We start from the raw sequence: 22,842 nt of genomic DNA, 5'->3' as shown, positions 1-22,842 counted from the left end.
TATAATATTTTATTTCAATGTCTATTGATATGACATATTGCACTGCTTCATTATGTTTCTTTATCTTCCACCTTCCACGAGATTTCTTCTGCTGTAAGCATCCGTCATTTCATTAAATATTTAATTGTACTATTTATATTTCTTTTTATTTTATTTTATTTACGTTATTAACTTAAATAATCCAACCCAGTGCCTTCTCCTCGAAGTTTCTAACAAAGTTCCTTCTCCTAGAAGATTCTTTGGCTTTTCTACACCACACTTTTATTTGACTTTTTGTACAAATCCAACACAGTTTCTTCATCCAGAACACGTTTCACATCCATTCACGTATTCTTACAAGCCATTAACGTTTCCAGTCACCACAGGTATGTACTTCATTTGTTTTATGTACAAATATAGTAGTCTTGCTTTACAGACGAAATGATATGACATTTGCAGTTCTAAAATTTCGTCTAAGACATTATCGTTTGGTATCACTTTTTTCTACATTTCCTCTTTCGTGAATGCATAAGAAACCAGCACGTATATACAATTTTTTATTGTTTCCACATTACTGTTTCAATTAATTGTTCACTGCTTAATCCATCACACCAACAATTTTTTTATTCACTTAATTTTCACTCAAGTCATCTGCTTCATGCTTTATTTTCATCAGAATGCTTTTCTCTTAATTTTCCTTTTCTATGAAACCTGTCAATAAATCAATATGAATACTTTATTTCTTCTGACATCAATAGCTGTTATTTGCAGGTTTCACCAATATATATTCGCATGACTTTTGTCAAAACGTTAGTACTCCATGTTTGAAGAGTCCTTATTTGAATATATTCTACTTTTTGTTTTCTTCTACCATTTCAAAAATTGCCATATCCACGTCTTGATTAATCGTTACACTTCTTTTACTCTCCTTTGACTAATAAAAAATAGATTCTGATAAAGTTATTATTTCAACCTTTTTCTGGTATTTCTTTACTTTAGTTGTATCAATTACAATTTTGTCTTATTAGTTCCTTATTTATCTATGTAAGTATAAATATGTCTCGAATCTAATCCTGACTTTTTTACTTTTCATTTTTCAATATTGTTGTTGTGAGTTCAACATGTCTCTCTGTGAAGTTCCAAACCAAAGCCAGAGCGTAAGCGAAGTAAGTCCCTAGAAGGAAAATTGGAATATTATCGCTAGGGTCATTCGTTCATGGTTTGTTCCTGATTTCACTAAACAGATGTGTCCTTTTTCCATGGAGTTCGTTATTCAAGACAAAGAGGTTCTAAAATATATGCTTCAATTAGACATGCTCTAATTTACAAATTTCAGAATGACATTTCTGAAGGCCATGTTTATGCCATACAAAACTTCAGCGTTGCTCCAAATTCTGGAATATACAGAACAACACACCACCCTTATAAGATAAATTTCCAGTTTGGTACAAAAGTTTCTTTGCTTAATGTTAATTTGGTTCCTGATATTAAACCACAATACACACCTTTGTCTTTATTGACAACCACTGCATTTAATACTGATTATTTGGTTGGTAAGTCAATCTTTTTAGTTCCAATACTATTAATATTTTTATTAATAAACATTTTTGTTAAAGTATATGATTTAACATTTATGAATTGCATTTTAGATATTTTGGGATTACTGGTCGGAGTGGGGACTGAAAGAGAATTGCAAGTTGATGGAAAGAACAAAATTAAATGTCATAGCAATAGAAGCTGATGGGTATTTTATATCTATACTATATTAAATTCCTTTTATATTTCTTTTCAAATAACTACATGACATTATATTGCACTTTAATCTTTAGGTTTCGAATAGAGTGTACTTTGTTTGGTATTTATGTGGATGAACTGAATGTATTTCTTTCAAGTGGAGAAGTACAAAATGTTGCTGTAAGTATAGAATTTGCGAAAGTCAAAACTTTTCAAGGTAAAATTTTGTTATTACTTTTACAAAGTACTTTGTACTACTTATTCCATGTTACTCTCACATACACTATATTTTTAAATATAGATAAGGTTCAAGTTCAAAATTGTAAGTTCTGCACCCGTATTAAGTACAATGTTAACTTCAAGGAAGCATCTGAACTTAAATCAAGGTAATATTGAAATTGTTATTCAGTTTATTCGAACTTTATAATCCATTTTTGTAACACTATTTTTGTTACTTTGTAATGCAAATTATCCTTGATTTCCTCAACTTGATATTTCAGATATACATACATTCAATAATATATTTAATTTTTATGAGTACAACTATATTTTCTTTTGCACAGAATGTTTGAGAACAATGAATCTCCCTCTCAAGGATTAACGCAACTTTCTCAAACTTCCAAAAATACTGTCGAAGAGGACTTTTTAACACTTACACCTAGAACCGCCATTCAAGGTCTAAAAGATTGTAAAGAGGTTAGAATATATTTTTGTATTATTGTGCAATTTTTCTTATTCACAATAATCCCTTGATTAATGTTTTTTATATTGAAAGGTCACCACTTACATATTGTTTGGAACAATTAAGCATATCTTGGTTGACGAAGATTGGTGGTATACTGCTTGTGTGTGCAACAAAGTTGTTTATCCAGATTCCAAGATGTTCTTTTGTGAGAAGTGTAACAAGCATGTTATAAAAGTCTTTCCAAGGTTAACGAATTGTTTTCTAATATTAATGTCAATTTAAAACAACATTGTAATTACAACTTTGGTTCATTAAATTTATTTTTCAATTTTCAGATATAGGATTAAGATCCGAGTTATTGACTCTTCCGATTCAACCACATTTGTCCTCTTTGATAGGGATACAACTACCCTTTTCAAAAAAACTTTTGCTGATATGTTAGACGCTCATGATAAGGTATACTCTTCAATATATCCACTTATATATTTAATTACACAATGTTGAATTATTTTCTTTTTGTAGATGAATTCTTTTGGAAATTTGCCTAAGCAGTTTGATGAGTTAGTTGATAGAAGTCTGCTTTTTAAAGTGGAAAGTAGGAACGATCAGAATTTCAAACTTGAGCAGTCTTTAAGAGTGAAGAAAATATGTGTTGATGATGATATAATTGAGAAATTCAATGATTCTTCGTTGAAATCTGTGGTAAGATGTAATTTACGATCAAATTTGTTACATTATAATCTCTTTATAATGCAGTTATCTTTTTCTTTTTTATAATCTCATTATTTCTACCTATTTGAAGGATGTTTATGCTGGGAATGGTGAGTTTAGCAGGGAAAAAATGCGTATAGTCAATGAGTCCACCGTTAATATTTCAGAGGTATACAAATTATATAAATGTTTTTGACATGAATTATTTTTTTAATACTTTTAATAATGTTATCAATTTTGAATGTGGATTTACTTTTAATAAATTTACTTTTAATACTGTAGGATTTATTAGTCCAATTTACCAAAGAAACAATTGAGTGTGGATCACAATCACCTGAACTAATCCAAGATAATACAACCAACGATGATGCTAACAGTTCACATAAGAGAGAATCTGGAAAGAAGACTGCATCACTTGAATCCATTGAAGAAGACAATGTTCCATTGAAGCTTTTAAAAAGAAATATTAAGAAGGAAAAATCAGTGATTTGAGATCCACTTTTAGTTATTCTATTTGAAGACAATTTTTTTTATGCCTTTCATTTTGGGAATGTAATATGTCTACGCATCGTTTTGTCTTTAAATTCATCTAAACTACAACTTCTATGTTAAATTTCATCTTTAATTTCATATGAACTACAACTTCTATGTTCAATTTCATGATAACAATATTATGCGCTTTTGAGTTACATTATTTAGATTTTAAATTATTTCATACGCTGGTGCACAAGATATTGTTGACATTTTTCAATTTTTGTCAACAAATATGACTACCAGCTACATCAAAACTTACTAAAATTGATTTCATTTTGTAGCATGATGTAATGAAAGTCGTAAATAACATATCTTTTATGAAAAAGATTTTTTCTTTAAACTTGTGTGACTCATAAATAAGATATATCTATTTTTTCTCATAACATAATTTATAAATGTCTATTTTTCATAATATTTACTTTTCATAAATAAGATAAATATGGCAAAGGAATTATCTGTTGACAGATTTTAAGTTGTCACAACAGAATTGGATGCCATATACAATTTTGATTGACTATTTTTTTTGACTTATCTTCTGTTAATTACTAACTTATTAAACTTTGTACGATATAATTGAGATATTTTTATACAATAAGTACGAATGAAATATTATATTTTTACGTATAATATTATATATTACAGAAGTTCATTTTTGGAAATTTGTTATTGGTATATATTACATATATTATATTATTATATTGTGTTGCATAATAGAATAATTTAATATATCTTTAATAACGTTATATCTTTTTAATGTTTTATTCTGTTATTATCGTCTTCCCGTTTTCCAATGCAGTAATAATTACATTACTGTTGAAGAATCTATTTGTAATCGTCTCGTCTTTTCATGTGTCATTTGTCTTCTATAAATAAATATTCATCTCCATTCTACCATGAAGATTAAACTTCAAGATCAGTTCAATCATATTCTACATTCTTCCAACTTTTACTCTACTATCTCTCTCAAAGTCGAAGCAAATGAAAAACAACTTCAATGAAGATGACGTTATTAATAGAATGAGTAGGTACCAGTTCTCTATTATTCACCTTCAGGACGAGGTAAGTTCATTGTCAAATTTTTCAGACATATTTTCTTTTACAAGATTTCTTCTACTCTTTCTATTTCTGTGACGGATTTCTTCTTCTCTTTTACAATATCCTGATTTTAACCTTAACTAATCCATTTTTTTCTTTAAAAAATTATGTCTTTCGAGGTTGTTGGTTTTGTGTATCATGCATTCGCCATTCTTTATGATGACGATCTTGAGCATCAATGGACTTTAAGAGATGAAGAAGGCAATAGACATGTGGTTACTTATAACAAGAATTTACAAAAACCAATGCTAATTGGAGGATGGACTGAATTAAGGCACATATATGAACTTCACGATTTTCACACTATTTATTTTGGATATGTGGGTGATTCTTGCTTCCACATCACTATTTTTCCCAGTAAATGCAAACCTTTGTCTATTGCACGTTTTCTTAAAAGAATTGAGGCAGATCAACCCCTTTTCAATGGACCGAAGTTGCATTTCTTCATATTTCTGAATCCAAATCAATGCAATGCTAGCCATCTGGTGAGATTCATTTCATATTTTTTACTAAATGGATGTTTCTTTCATATTTTGATTTATGTTTCGAAATTAGTTTAAAAATTTAATCCATATACTAATTTCATTAATACTTTATGTATGTTTTAGGATTTGCCAGCTGATTTTGGCAATTATCTTCGTCAAGGAAGATTTAAATACATTTTTCTTTATGGACCGCGTAAAACAGTGAAGTGCAAACTACTGTTGAGAAATCATCCTAAGAAGTCTAGCAAAATTGGAAGTGGCTGGAAGGAATTTTGTACTGCTCATGGATTTCATCAAACTATTGACTTGGTGTTTGAAGTGGACCACATGAAAAGCAATCAGAATGTCAAAGTGCTAACATATTGTAATTTTTAGTTTACAGTTAGTATAAATAGTTTTGTTTTTATTTCTGCCACTTATGTAGTTTTCAACCTAGAAGTTTTTTTATTTTCAGCAATGCATATGTATAGTTCTACCTTCTTATCAATGAAATCTCTTTGAAGCTTCTCTGAATTCCTCTGAAAGATGAAAAGTGATACATGTTATGGTATGATATTCATAAATAAAATTATTTTGTTTTATAATTCAAATGAAATATATATGATGTAATTGAAAGATATATAGTTGGACGAATAATGAAAAGTTATTTGTTCTATAATCATATGTATGGATGTATGTTGCTTTAGTATGTGCATACACTCACTGTATGTTATCATTTTGACACATAATGAGGTTAAGATTGCAGATACTTCCTATGAAAAAGTCCTCTTTGTTTTACTATATATAGTACTGCATAAAAAAGACGTCTGATTGTACCTACATAAAAAGCAAATGTTTTGTTAGTTGCAAGAACAAATCAACTCTGAAATAAGTGCTATATATATGAATGATTCTGATATATTAACACTCAGCATTGCATGCTCTTTCTATTTTTAATGTTTGTCTTCTGAAACAACTGCTTCCTATTATAATTACATATATTTCTGTTTCCACAATTGTGATTAGAGGTACAAGCTAGACAAAAAAGTTTAACAAAGACATTCACCAATATAGTAATAAAATAGTAAACACTTTTCCATCCATTGAGTCAACTTACCTTTATTTTTGCTTCTTCCATTGTAACCTTTGAAACTATTCCATAACATTTTTGTACTGTAATGGAGCATAACGATTGTAAAAATGCAAGGGTCAGAAGGAAACTGGTGCTACAACAAAGGTTCAATGCAAGAAGTCATCAACATTCATGTAAGTCATTAACATCTTACTTAAACCATTTATGTTTTCCAATTCTTCATCAATAATTTATTTAAAAATGATGCATTTGTATGTTTGTATGTTTTTTTATGTTGCAGATGACAAAGAAGAGAATGTAAGAAAGAAAACTAAATTTGCAAACCATTCTTCTCAAAGTAAACAAATCTCAGGATTTCTTTTTATATATATATTTGTAACTGTATGTTTTGGATTGTAACTTCATAACACAGATGCATACTCAAACATCTTTGTTGTTTAAATCATAGATAAACCAACTGTATCTCAAAGATCATTTCAGAAAAATATAGACAGGAATCCATTACAATAGTTGGATATTAGTAAGTTTTTTTTTCTAAGTTATATCTTTACAGATTGTTGTTAAATTAATCAATGAAGTCTTTTTGTTTATTTCTTTAATAACAATGCTTCTACAATAATCCTTTTCCAGATGTTGACAACAACAACAACAACCTTCACAATATGAATTCAATATTTCACAGACAAATTGGTCAGTTCTGAAGTTCTTCCAATACTTAATTTTAACATTGTTTATGAATAATATTAATTCCGTAGCACTTTAAACTAACCTTCGTTTCAATGCAGTAACTGTCAACAAATTCTCAAGTTTTTCAAGTACTTTAGTTGAACAACAAATCACTTCACAATCTGCAACTTCTACTTTAACTTACCATAGTCCTTTCGGTATATTTCTACATTATTCTTAATTTCTTATATACCTATTTAAATGACAATTTTAAAATTTATATCAATGTTTTTAAATGACTCCAGCTTTTAACAATAACAGTCAGAGAAATTATGGACAAAATAATTACAATTCCAGTGCAGGTAAGTACATTTGGATTCATACTCACAATGCCAATGCAGGTAGGACAATTATTTTCTGTTGTTTTTCATAGGTGGGAGATCAGAGGTTGTAAATGAGTCGCATTCTGTTTCTAAGAATAAAGTTGTCAAATATCCTTTTCAAGTCATACAATCACTTCAAAACAGATTCAATCTTGATGATGAAACAACAAGACAACATAATTATTCAGACACAACAAATGATGATTCAGCAATGATAAAAGATGATGGTAATTCAGATATTAAACTTATTGATGTTAATATAAATTCCTTTAAAATCATTAATTAGTTTTCATCTTACTAATATTGAAGAACATACTACAAGTACTACAACTACAAACGAATTGTATTGCAAAGGAGAGTTACAAGGTACATAATGTCCAACACAATTGTATATAACTGCAGATTAAAATATACGCATTTTCATGCTAATGTTTTGTCATGATGTTCAGAACTGCTCAATATTGGAGAACCTTGCTTGGAATGCCAATACTGTAAAACTCAACTTTGGTATGAAGAAAGAGCAGAAAAATGTAACACCTCAAAGGGAGTTGAATTCTCATTGTGTTGTCAAAAGGGAAAAGTCCAAATTTCACTATTAAAAAGACCACCTAATCTTCTTGAAGGTTTGTTAAATGGTGAAGATCAGAGAAGCAAATCATTTCTACAAAACATAAGAGTATACAATAGCATGTTTTCATTTACTTCAATTGGTGGTAAGATTGATAATTCAATGAACAATGGTTCTGCTCCACCACAATTTATTCTGAATGGACAGAACTATCACCGTATTGGCAGTTTATTGCCAGAGCATGGATCAAAGCCAAAGTTTGCACAACTGTACATATATGATACCGAAAATGAAATGACTAACAGAGTCAAGCATTTCAGGTCAGTGAATATATTAAATAATTTCATTATATGAAATATTTAAATACATGTGTTGACATGTATTCTCTTTATTATTTTTTAGTTCAAACACCAAGGAATCTGTTATAGATGAATCATTGGTTGCTGATTTGATTCAAATGATTGGCAATCACAATGTTCTTGCGAAATCTTTTAGAAGAGTAAGAGATTTGTCACTGGAACATATGGAATCAGATTTCACGCTAAGACTATTTAGAGGCAGAAACAAAGACCCTAGAGTCTACAATACACCTTCATGTGATGAAATAGCTGCACTTATAGTTGGTGATTTTGGCAATATGGATGTAGGCAGAGATATAGTGGTCAAAAAATTTTCTGGTGAATTAACCAGACTGCACGAAACTCACACAACTTTCATTCCACTGCAATATCCTCTCATGTTTCCATATGGAGAAGATGGTTATCAAGAGGATATCCCAATAAGAGAATCTCATTCAAAAATAAAATCCAGGGTAAGAGTTAGAATTTCTTTGCGAGAATTTATTGCCTTTAGAATACAACAAAGAGCTGTAGAAGTAGGAAATATTGTGAATGCATGTAGATTGTTCCAACAGTTTCTGGTCGATTGCTATACAATGGTTGAAGCCCAAAGGTTGTCATTCATCAGAGCGAATCAAAAGTTAATTCGCTGTGATATTCTTAATGGATTACAAGAAGTTGTTAATAGAGGAGAGACAAATCCTTCTTTAATTGGAAGACGTATTGTCTTGCCTGCTTCTTTCACTGGTGGTACTAGATACATGTTCAACAATTGTCAAGATGCTATGGCAATTTGTAAAAAATTTGGATATCCGGATTTGTTCATTACTATAACATGCAATGTGAATTGGAGTGAAATAAAAGAATTTGTCTTAGCAAAAGGCTTATCAGCTTCGGATAGACCTGATATTGTATGTAGAGTGTTCAAGATGAAGCTGAATGAAATGATGACAGATTTTAAGAAAAAGGACTTCTTTGGAAAAAACACTGCAGGTATGTTATATATGAAGTAATATACATTATATAAATTTATATTAAATTAGATTCTGAAAAGTATATTTATTTTTTATTTATATATGCAGGAATGCACACAGTAGAATTCCAAAAAAGAGGTTTACCTCATGCACAAATACTTTTATGGTTGGATGGAGAAAGCAAGTTGAAGAATTCAACTGATATTGGTAAAGTAATATCAGCTGAATTGCCAAATGCTGATTTGTACCCCAAATTGGAAAAAGTTGTCTCAAGTTACATGATTCATGGACCATGCGGACCTGCAAGACATAATTCACCTTGCATGAAGGAAGGAAGATGTTCTAAATTTTATCCAAAAAAATTCACATCTTCGACTTCAATTGATGAAGAAGGATATCCATGCTATAGAAGACTTGATAATGGTAGATTTGTTGAGAAGAATGGAATTAAGGAGGACAATAGAAGTGTTGTTCTTTACAATCCACCACTTCTAATGAGGTATCAAGCACACATCAATACAGAGTATTGCAACAAGACCAATTCAATAAAATATTTGTTCAAATATGTGAACAAAGGTCCCGACAGAGCTACTCTTAAAATAAGCAACAACTCTGCATAGTCTGAAAAATCAACCATTATTGATGAGATCAAAAGGTATTACGATTGTAGGTATCTATCACCATGTGAAGCTGCTTGGAGAATATTTGCTTTTGACATCCACCACAGATGGCCTCCTGTTCAGAGATTGACCTTTCATCTTCCTGGCCAACAATCAGCTTTGTTTAAAGATGATGATGATATTAATGTGGTCTTCAACAGATACGAAAATGCTAACACAATGTTTCTAGCTTGGTTTGAGGCTAATAAAGTTTATGAGGAAGGAAAACAATTGACTTATTTAGAATTTCCAAGCAAATTTGTGTGGTTTGCCAAAGAAAAAGAATGGAAACCAAGGAAGAAAGGCTACAACATTGGTAGACTTACTTATATTCCTCCTGGTTCTGGAGAACTTTATTATTTGAGGATATTACTGACCATTCAAAAAGGTTGTATTGATTATCAAAGCATTAAGACAATTGATGGAAAGTATTATGAAACATTATTTGTTGGCTGACGACAAAGAATATATTGATGCAATCAAAGAAGCAAGTGAATTTGCTTCTGGGTATCAACTTAGAAGATTATTTGTTACTTTGTTGTCGATGAATACAATTTCTAAACCAGATATAGTTTGGAATTCTACTTGGAGTATCTTATGTGATGGAATTTTGTACCAAAAAAGGAAGGAGATGAACTTACCAGGTATTTCATATATTTTTTTTAATTTGCTATACATATATATTTTAATTGTATTATTTACTTATTGTAGGTCTTCAAATTCAGACTGCTGAATTACAAAAACTATGTCTGCTGGAAATAGAGGAACACTAAGAGATATTATGCGAAATGTTGATGATGCCAATAAAGACAAACCATTTGGTGGCAAAGCAGTTGTCTTGGGAGGTGACTTTAGACAAATTCTACCAGTTATCAAAAAAGGATCTAGGTTCGATATCATAAAATCACCAATCAACTATTCAGAGTTATGGAATTGTTGTAAAGTGCTAAGGTTATCCAAGAACATGAGATTAAGTACTACATCAAATACTGAAACAGCCAATGATATTCAAGAATTTGCTGATTGGATATTGAATATTGGAGACGGGAAAATGGATCTAAATGAGAATGGTGAGTGCATGGTTGAAATTCCAGAACAGATCTTGATTACAAACACAGATTTACCTTTATTGGCATTGGTTGAATTTGTTTATCCTCAATTTGTGGTTAACATGTTGAATCCTAATTATTTTGATGATGGAGCAATTTTGTGCCCAACAAATGATTCTGTAGAGCAAGTAAATGATTTCATGTTGTCTTTAATTAGTGGTGAAGAGGTGACTTGTTTAAGTTCAGATACACCTTGCCAATCTGATGAACAAGATGAAGTGCAATCTGAATGGTTTACATCTGAATTTTTAAATGATATCAAATGTTCAGGGATACCAAATCAAAAACTGAAGTTGAAAACAGATGTTCCAATTATGCTCTTGAGAAACATTGATCAAGCGAAAGGTCTATGTAATGGCACAAGATTGCAAGTCAACCATTTAGGCAAGAATGTAATATGTGCAACTGTAATTACTGGAAAAAACATTGGTGACAGGATTTTTATACCAAGAATGGATTTAGTGCCATCTGATTCAGGTTTGCCTTTCAAATTTTAAAGAAGACAGTTTCCGATATCTTTATGCTTTGCAATGACGATTAACAAAAGTCAAGGACAAACACTTTCTAGAGTCGACCTTTATCTTCCACAACCTGTATTCACACATGGCCAACTATATGTTGCTATTTCTAGAGTCAAAACCAAAAGAGGATTGAAAATACTTATATTGGATGAAGATGGAAAGGTAACAAACACAACTAAAAACGTTGTGTACAAAGAAATTTTTGAAACTCTTTGAAAAGAAATCAATTATAGGTATGTCATTTCTATTTTTTTTTTCATTTCAAAACTGTTATAAATATATATCAATTGATTTATGTTATTTTCTGCTATGTAGGAAAATCATGGTACAGAAAAGTTGAACAAAGAAGTCATTGTGTACAAAAGGAAATTCTGTACAAAACAAATTTATGAACTTCAATACCAAAGGATACATTCTAGGTATGTAATTTTTTTCTTTTTTTATTCTTATATTAACAAAGTAGTTTATTAGTCATATTTTTGTTGTTTGTGGTTTACAATAATATTCAATGAAATCAAATATTAACTTCACATACCACTTTAATTACATTCTAAATTGATCTATTCTATTGATACACTTCAACATCTTTTTAAAACATTAGATTCTCATCATATAGATTATTAAATATCCAAAACCCCATTGCTATTACCACAATTATTACATATAAAAAAAGCATGTGCGTTGCACGGGTAGAAGGACTAGTAAATGACAATCTTGTTTTTTCTTGATTTAAATATAATTTTTAATCTATGACATCCATCAAATAACTCACGAACTCCAACAAACTTTACTCTAAATCCACTCACTTCCACCTTTAATCACCTTAAAGTGAACAAGACAAGCTTCACACTCTAATCTACTTGAATTCATCCTCTCCCTCTCCCTCCAATCAACGTTGAGCGAGAGAGGGGAAGGAAGATGAAAATTCCTCTACTTTTCAATCATTTATGTTATGCAATGGTTTGAGGGTGATATAAAGATTACAATTATGTCTGCAATTTACTTTTCAACTTAATTATGAAAAATTTGTAAAAATATGGCTTTTGAAATTATCTTTACAAAAATAATGTATAACGAAAATTTGAAAATTGTTAAAAAATAAGATTTAAAAAGTAATTATTAATTAAAATTTTTTTTATTATGTTATTTTATAAATATTTTTTTATTAACATATGTTACTTTCATTTATACATATTAATATTTTTTCTACAACAAATCAAACTTATATAATGATAATTTTTAATCATCTTTAAAATAAAGGACAATTTGGTAATCTTATTTTTTCTTGATTTAAATATAATTTTTATTCTATCACATCCATCAAATCACTTACAAACTTCAACAAAATTTACTCTAAATTCACTCACTTTCATCTTTAATCCCCTTAAAGTGAACATGACAAGATTCACACTCTAATCCACTTGAATTGATTCTCTCCCTCTCCCTCCAACCAACGTTGAGGGAGAGAGGGGAAGGTAGAGGGAAATTCCTTTATTTTTCAATCATCTTATTTTATGCAATGGTTTGAGGGTGGCATCAAGATTAGAATTAAGTCCGCAATTTTTTTTTCAGCTTAATTATGAAAATGATGTAAAAATATGGCTTTGGAAATTATTTTTACAAAAATAATTAGTAACAAAAGTTTGAAAATTGTTATAAAATAGGGTTTAAAAAGTAATTATTATTTATAAAATTTTTTATTACATTATTTTATAAATATTTTTTCAATAAAATATGTTATTTTCATTTATACATATTAATATTTTTTCTACAATCAATCAAACTTATATAATCATAATTTTTAATCTTATTTAAAATAAAGGACAATCTTGTTTTCTCTTAATTTAAATATAATTTTTAATCTATGACATCCAACAAATCACTCACAAACTTCATCAAAATTTACTCTAAATCCACTCACTTTCACCTTTAATCCCTTTAAAGTGAGCAAGACAAACTTCACACTCTAATCCACTTGATTTTATTCTTTCCCTCATCCTGCAATCAATGATGAGGGAGAGAGGGGAAGGAAGAGGGAAATTTCTCTATTTTTCAATCATTTATGTTATGCAATGGTTTGAGGGTAACATCAAAATTACAATGATGTCCGCAATTTATTTTTCAGCTTAATTATGAAAATGATGTAAAAATATGGGTTTTGAAATTATTTTTACAAAAATAATTTATAACGAAAATTTGAAAATTATTAAAAAATAAGATTTAAAAAGTAATTATTAATTATAAATTTTTTTATTACGTTATTTTATAAATATTTTTTATTAAAATACATACTTTTATTTATATATACTAATATTTTTACTACAACAATTAAAACTTATATAGTGATAATTTTTAATCATATTTAAAATAAAGGACAGTTTGATAATCTTGTTTTTTCTTGATTTAAAAATAATTTTTAATCTATCGCATCCATCAAATCAAGGACGGAACTAGGTAATGACAAGGGGGAGCAATGGCTGCCCCATTTTTTATTTTGAATTTTTTTATATATTTATATATTTTTTAAAATTATATTATATATTATTTTTATTAAGTTTATATTATGGAAAATTATAATAAAAGATAAAATAAAAAATTTTAATGGAGACATTAATTTATAAATGAGACTAGGGTTTTTTTTTTCTGACTATAAGATCTTTCCACGTAAATTATCATGAAAGTGTGTGAAGAGAGATAAATACAAAGAGATACATTGGGAAATAGAGGTTGGAAACACATAGATTGAGATTGATGTATACATTCTTGCATGATCTCTCACAAATGAAGGTTAGTATCATATTATGATTTATGTATGTTATTTTATGATTCTTTTTAGGATGTTTCTTCCAAATTAAGTTTATCCCAAATTAATACAAACCCTAATTATGATTTTAGGGATTCTTTTATGAAATTGGTATGAACTCTAATTACAATTTTTCCTAGATTATTATAACCCTTAATTATGGAATTTAGGGATTTTGTGTTTTTTTTACCTATGGTAACTTTTTTTTAAAGTTTTGAATTTATATAATATTGCTTATTTAATTAAAGTAGTATGAGTTTTGTTATGTTTTGCATTGTGATAATATTGATTTATGAATATAAATTTTATTTTTTCTAAATATGCAAGAGGTGATAAATTTATATTAGAAAGATTATGATAAAAAGTAAAAAACTTGATTCCTTTTTTCCAAAGAGGAAGGTTTGTGATAAAGATGAAAAAAAATGCATTTACGTTAATTAAACTTGAGAAATTTAAAAAGAACCAAGAATTTAAGACAATAAAAAGCAAAACTCTAAAGTTCTTAGAGTTACATATAATGAATTTAAAAAATCATTAGAACGTGATCTAGGAAAAACGACATCAAATTTGACAATACCACCATATCAAATTGATGAGATACCAATGGCTTATCTAAAATGGTATTCATGGTTTGGTATCATGATATAATAGCGAATGATAGTAATATTTTTTTTGAATTCTACTATTATGTGTGTTTGTTTTAAGGAGACGAAATGAAGAGAAAAAAATGAAGAGTTTTTCTTCTAAAAATAATAATATATAACAAATATAACTTGGCCCCCCCTACATTTTTTGTCCAAGTTCTGCCACTGCATCAAATCACTCACAAACTTCAACAAACTTTACTCTAAATCAAATAACTTTCACCTTTAATCCCCATAAAGTGAACAAGACAAGCTTCACACTATAATTCACTTGACTTAATCCTCTCCCTCTCTCTCCAATCAACGTTGAGGGAGAGAGAAGGGAAGGAAAAGGGAAATTCCTCTATTTTTCAATCATCTTATGTTATGCAATGGTTTGAGGGTAACATCAAGATTACAATTATGTCCGCACTTTATTTTTCAGCTTAATATGAAAATGATGTAAAAATATGGCTTTAGAAATTATTTTTACAAAAATAATTAATAACGAAAATTTGAAAATTGTTCTAAAGTAAGGTTTAAAAAGTAATTATAAATTATAAATTTTTTTATTACATTATTTATAAATATTTTTTTAATAAAAGAACTTATTTCAGTTATACATATTAATATTTTTTCTACAACAAATCAATCTTATATCATGATAATTTTTAATCGTATTTAAAATAAACGACAATTTGGTAATCTTATTTTTTCTTGATTTAAATATAATTTTAAATCTATCACATCCATCAAATCACTCAGAAACTTCAACCATGTTTACTCTAAATAAACTCACTTTCACCTTTAATCCCCTTAAAGTGCACAAGACAAGATTTACAATCTAATCCACTTGAATTCATCCTCTCCCTCTCCCTTCCATCAACCTTGACGGAGAGAGTGGAAGGAAGAGGAAAATTCCTCTATTTTTCAATCATTTGTGTTATGCAATGGTTTGAGGGTGATATCAAGACTACAATTATGTTCGCAATTTGATGAAGGATTATCTTGTTCCTTTTTAAGATTATTGAATATGTTGTGAGTTGATTAAGAAAGCTAAGTGAAATCTCCACTGGACATTAAGATAGCAAGCTATCTAGATGTGAAGGTTCCTTTCACAAAGCTCAAGAGAAGAAGATGATGGATTGATTCAAAACAAAAAGGAAATGGAAGGCACATAAACCATAGAAAACCAAGAACAATTAAAGGAAGAAGAAAACATAAAATGGAAAGAAAGGAATGGTAAAAAATGTGAGAAGCATGCCACTACAAGGCTAGCCTAGAAGCCATGGCAACCTTGAAGATGAGTGGATGTGTGCCGCCACTTGCTATGCAAGATAAGGCTTAAAAGTATTCACTCCCAAGGGAGGAAACTCTCACAAATGGTTGAGACACAAGACTGTTTTTACTTCAAAATGTTCAACCCTTTTACATGTCTAGGAGCACCCCTTATATAGAAGAACTTAGGGGCCTCTAAGCAAATAAAAGATACCTAAGGATGTCTCTACAAAAACCTAACCCTAGCTTCTAGAAACTAGGTCAAATAAGGTTACAAAAATGAGAGACAAAAGAGCTAATTATGGTGTGTGCAAGGCTAATTTCGTTCTAGCACAAAAGGAGACAAAGAATGTGTCTCATATGTCTCCAAAAAGTGGCTAAAGTGTGCTAAAAACAAAGGAGACCAAAGGTACATAGGTACACTTGTTTTATGCCTTTTACTTTATGCTTTATGCCTTTGCTTTACTCTCTTATGCTCCCCAATCACCATGTGCCACCTAACATTGCTTGCTTACTCCTAATTAACCTACAAAGCAAATAAACATAGATTAGCATGTTGGCCTAAGTCAAGTCAACTATAGTCAACAAGTCAAACCTAGTCAAAGGTCAACAAGTCAACTAAAGTTGATTCAACTAAGTCAACTTAGGGAATCAAAAATAACAAACACAAATGAAAGGGATGAAGGATTAGTGAACTTCCTTTCTAAACATGCTTAGTCTTCTTAAGCATGTGCCTTCATCCTTGGTCATCATCCTCCCCTTCTTGGAGAGAATTTGACCACAAATTCTTTGAGCCTTTGTAGATGGAGCTTGACTTGATTTGGGGGAGGATTTGCGTCTCCCTTTTATGAGCTCTTGTTTCATCCTTTCTAAGGGTATTACCCCTAGCCTTAGTTAGCCCATTTTTGTTTTCTACACTACTCTTCCTCTCTTGCTTGTGCTTTGGGCCTTCCTTTTTGGCTTGGGAAGAGAAGGAAATGTGATGCACATCTTGCTTTTGAAGAATTTTTTTGTAGGCAAGTAACAACTTAGTGAAAGCTTGCCCCTTTTGTTTTTCTTCTTTATCTTTTCTTATTATATTTCTATCCTTATTAACTTCTTGAGGTGATAGAGGTAGTAAAGTTTTCTTTTTCCCATTTTTGAAGAAAATGTATTGGTTGGTATGGCCATCATGTAAAGTTTGTTTATCAAATTGCCATGGCCTACCTAATAAAGGACAATCTTGTTTTTTCTTGATTTAAATATAATTTTTAATCTATCACATCCATCAAATCACTCACAAACTCCAACAAATTTTACTCAAAATCCACTCACTTTCACCTTTAATCCCTTTAAAGTGAACAAGACAAGCTTCACACTCTAATCCACTTGATTTTATCCTTTCCCACATCCTGCAATCAACGTTTAGGGAGAGAGGGGAAGGAAGAGGGAAATTTCTCTATTTTTCAATCATCTATGTTATACAATGGTTTGAGGGTGATATCAAGATTACAATTATACCCGCAATTTATTTTTCAACTTAATTTTGAAAATGATGTAAAAATATGGCTATTGAAATTACTTTTACGAAAATAATTAATAACAAAAATTAGAAAATTGTTATAAAATAAGGTTTAAAAAGTAATTATAAACTATAAACTTTTTTATTACGTTATTTTATAAATATTTTTTTATTAAAATATGTTACTTTCATTTTTTACATTTTAATATTTTTTCTACAACAAATGAAACTTATATCATGATCATTTTTAATTATTTTTAAAATAATGGATGATTTGGTAATCTTGTTTTTGATTGATTTAAATATAATTTTTAATCTATCACATCCAACAACTCACTCATAAACTTTAACAAACTTTACTCTAAATCCACTCACTTTCACCTTTAATCCACTTAAAGTGAACAACACAAACCTCACACTGTAATCCACTTGATGTCATCCTCTCCATTTCCTTCCAATCAACCTTGAGGAAGAGAGAGGGGAAGGGAGAGGGAAATTCCTCTATTTTTTAATCATCTCTATTAAGTCGTGGTTTGAGGGTGATATCAAGATTACAATTATGTCCGCTATTTATTTTTGAGCTTAATTATGAAAATGATGTAAAAATATGGCTTTGGAAATTATTTTTACAAAAATAATTAATAACGAAAATTTTAAAATTGATATATGTTGTAACCGGGGTCACAATGGGACGGCGAAAAAATTATTTTAAAATACAGAGGAGTCGCCACCATAATTTATTAAGGAAAACTATAGAAAAACCTTAAAAAGAAATAGTCTTCGAAACCAAGTTTGGGTTCAGGAGTCGGTTACGTGTGGAGAAGTTATTAGCACTCCACCACACCCATCCAAAGACAGTTCCTTTTAATTAAGTGTGCAAAATTAATGCAATTTTTAAAAATATTTGGTTTCCCGCAAAAATAAAATAAAATAAATAAATAAATAAAATTAAAAAAATCAAACAAATCAAACAAATAAAAAAAATATCAAATATTAAAGAAAATAATATTGAAATTTTTATTTGGGCCCGCCAAGGATTGACCTAGCTCCTACATATCTCCATTCGCAATGAAGAATGAGGATTACGTAGTTCTTTATCAAGATTTTAAATTTTTGGGAAGTGAACTCGACAAGGACTTGGCCTCGCTCCTATGTATTTCCATTCAGAATGGAAAATCGGGGATCACATAGTTTTAAGTAAAAGACTACGAAAAATGATTTTGAAAATATTTTAATTTTTTTAAGACGAACCCGACAAAGACTTGGCCTTGCTCCTACGTATTTCCATTTAGAATGGAAAATCAGGGATCACGTAGTTCTAAATAAAAGACTACGGAAAATAATTTTGAAAATATTTTAATTTTTTTTAAGACAAACCCGACAAATACTTGGCCTTGCTCCTACGTATTTCCATTTAGAATGGAAAATCAGGGATCAACGTAGTTCTAAATAAAAGACTACGGAAAATGATTTTGAAAATATTTTAATTTTTTTTAAGGCGAACCCGACAAAGACTTGGCCTTGCTCCTATGTATATCCATTTAGAATGGAAAATCAAGGATCACATAGTTCTAGAATAGAATAAAAAAAATTGTTTGAAAAAGATGGAAGGGTTTTTAAACTCAAATTGTATTATAGAAGTTTTGTATGTTGTAAAAAGTAGTTATCAAGCTAGTCAGGGACCCAAAAAGATAATTAAAAAGTATAAAAACTAATGATTATCAAGAGAGTACGAGACTCGACATGATAATTAATGTTATGGAAATAATGATTATCAAGCAAGTCTGGACTTGACATGATAATTAAAATTATGAAAAATAATGATTATCAAGGGAGTCCGAGACTCGACATGATAATTAATGTTATGAAAATAATGATTATCAAGTGAGTCCGAGACTCGACATGATAATTTAAGTTATGAAAAATGATTATCAACCAAGTTTGGGACTTGACATGATAATTTAAATTATGAAAAATACTTATTATCAAGCGAGTCCGGGACTCGACATGATAATTAAAGTTATGGAAAATGACTATCAAACAAGTCTGGAACTCGACATGATAATTAAAATTATGAAAAATAATCATTATCAAGCAAGTTTAGGACTCGACATGATAATTAAAGTTATGAAAAATCATTATCAAGGAAGTTCAGGACTCGACATGATAATTAAAATTATGAAAAATTATTATTATCAAGCGATTTTGAGACTCGACATGATAATTAAAGTTATAAAAAATAATGATTATCAAGCAAGTCTGAGACTTGACATGATAATTAAAGTTTATTGAAATCGAATGAAAATTATATTCATCAAGTAAGTTTGAGACTTAACATGATAATTAATAATCTTCAATTTGTAAAAATTTTGACGTGAAAGGAGATGATGATTTTATACAAAAGAAATGAATCATCAAGTAACATGAAAGTAAAGGCATGAATCCCATAACACGGGTGTGAAGAACCTAAATTTTTGATGATTATTAGAGGAGTGCAAATAATAAAATAGAGGGCGCACAAAGTGAAAGAACGGAGGTGCAAAACATAAGAAACAGAGGTGTGCAAAGTAGTTTGGTCATATGAAGCTTAAAGCTACAAATATCAAAAAAGAGGTTCAAAAAGAGCAATGCAAACAAAAACAAACATGGGTCTTTTTTCTTTCACCTAACTTTTTTTTCTTTATTTTATTTTATATATTACTAGTTCAGCTTAATAAATTATTAGTTCCTTTATACTATTATTTTTTATTCACTTGACTCAACATGATAATTAATGAGAATTTTGAAATTTTAATTATCAAGCAAATTCGAGGCTCAACATGATAAATAATTGATAATTTTTGTAAAATATTATATATCTCTTTTAGAAAAGAATATCACCAAACAAAAATAAAATTTTCTCAATTAATGCCTAGACATATTTATTATTCAATAGCTATATCAAAATTCTTTATTCTAATATTCATGTTTAGTGTGTATCTTGTGTGTTATTTTGAAACATCCAATATAAACAACATATTATATTAGCCATTAAAATCAGCACTCGCATTCTGATAAAAGAAATTAAGGAAAAAGTATAAAAGATTTTAATTAATAAACTAAATGTACCAAAAGAAGCTTTCAAATGCAGAGATTCACATATACATATAAGGTTTATGTTTCTTGGACACTTTTTATGCCAACACACATTTGCAACTTTCATCTAATATTAACGGCAACAAAACCCATCCAAATTCCGTATATTACACAACCAACCATTTCTTTTGACATAACAAAACCACATTACAAGAGACAGTTTCATAAAAGAAATGATAATTAGAACATATACATACGATGTCATGATGAGAGCAAGCTTCAGTGTAAGAGAAGGAAAAGAGAGAAAAAAAAAACAATCAGTATGTCTAGTGCTATGATCTCATAATAAATATCACAAGTAAATATAAAAGGGGAAAGAAAAAACTGGATTTTCACACCTGTTTGAAGATTTTTGCTTTTCAAAATCAAAACAATGTTTGCAAGTGTATTTCTCTTATCTTCTCAAAGCTCCGTGTTTTGGTGGCTTTGCCCCTCCAAGAAGTATTTTTCATGTCTTTTTCTTTTTGTTTGGTATCGTGGTGTGTGATCCCTAAGTGTGAATTGTTCTAGAATGATCGTTAATCAAGGGTGATGAGAGTGAGATCCAAAAAGGATATTTTTGACCTTAGGAAGAAGATGACAGTAGATAAAGGAGAAATATATATCTTATGTGTTGTGTGAAAAACACCTCTCTTAAATGAAGTGGAGAAAAGATAAAAAGAGCTCCAGGGACGAATGTGAGCGTGAGAGACTATCAGATCCTGAGACCTTTTTTTCTATTTTTTTCAGCATAATCTAAGAGATTCACTTTGTGTAGAGGTTGAGAGAAAAATGGGGAGAGAATCTAGATTGTGGGAGTATATGTAGGATGCAGTTGAGTAATGGTAACATATAACCACTCATTTTAAAATTTCCTTACCTTTATTAATTTTAATTTTATTTCTTTCTTTAGTAGAAATTATACATATAAATTTTTATTATTTATTTTTATTTTTATTACTTTGCTTTATTAGCCTAATATATATATTTTTAAAACAATATGTGATAGTTTTTTACCGTTATCCTTTTTTCATCTTTTTTATAAATTCAAATATATTTTATAACATTATTTTCATAATTTAAAAACTATTTTTCTATTTTCAATTTATTATTATTTTTTATTATAAAACTTTCACCTTTAATCCCCTTAAAGTGAACAAGATAAGTTTCACACTCTAATGCACTTGAATTCATCCTCTCCCTCTCCCTCTAATCAACGTTGAGGGAGAGAGGGGAAGGAAGAGGGAAATTCCTCTATTCTTCAATCATCTTATGTTATGCAAGGGTTTGAGGATGATATTAAGATTACAATTATGTCCGCAATTTATTTTTCAGCTTAAAAACAAAAATGATGTAAAAATAGGGCTTTTGAAATTATTTTTACAAAAATATTTAATAAAGAAAATTTGAAAATTTTTATAAAATAAGGTTTCGAAAGTAATTATTAATTATAAATTTTTTTATTACGTTATTCTATAAATATTTATTTATTCAAATATGTTACTTTGATTTATACATTTTAATATTTTTTCTACGACAAATCAAACTTATATAATGATAATTTTTAATTATTTTTAAAATAACAGACAATTTGGAATTCTTCTTTTTCCTTGATTTAAATATAATTTTTAATCTATCACATCCATCAAATCACTCACAAACTTCAACAAAATTTACTCTAAATCCACTCACTTTCATCTTTAATCCCCTTCAAGTGAACAAGACAAGCTTCACACACTAATCCACTTGAATTCATCCTCTCCCTCTCCCTCCAATCAACGTTGAGCGAGAGAGACAGGAAGGAAGAGGGAAATTCCTCTATTTTTTAATCATCTTATGTTATACAATGGTTTGAGGATGATATCAAGATTATAATTATGTCCACAATTTATTTTTCAACTTAATTATCAAAATGATGTAAAAATATGGCTTTTCAATTTATTTTTTAAAAAATAATTATTAACAAAAATTTGAAAATTTTTATAAAATAAGGTTTAAAAATTAATTATT

The 22,842-nt window shown here is 29.2% G+C and overlaps 1 pseudogene; it reads left to right on the top strand.

The window, feature by feature from the left end:
• Window positions 1–1,100: 1,100 nt before the first annotated feature.
• Window positions 1,101–11,729, top strand: LOC146885631 (uncharacterized; annotated as a pseudogene).
• Window positions 11,730–22,842: the final 11,113 nt, after the last annotated feature.

This window comes from Vigna unguiculata, chromosome 6 (genome assembly GCF_037176805.1).
Source record: "Vigna unguiculata cultivar grain cowpea cultivar isolate G323 ecotype 2 chromosome 6, ASM3717680v1, whole genome shotgun sequence".
Classification (NCBI taxonomy): domain Eukaryota; kingdom Viridiplantae; phylum Streptophyta; class Magnoliopsida; order Fabales; family Fabaceae; genus Vigna; species Vigna unguiculata.
This window is presented reverse-complemented; position numbering and strand designations above follow the sequence as displayed.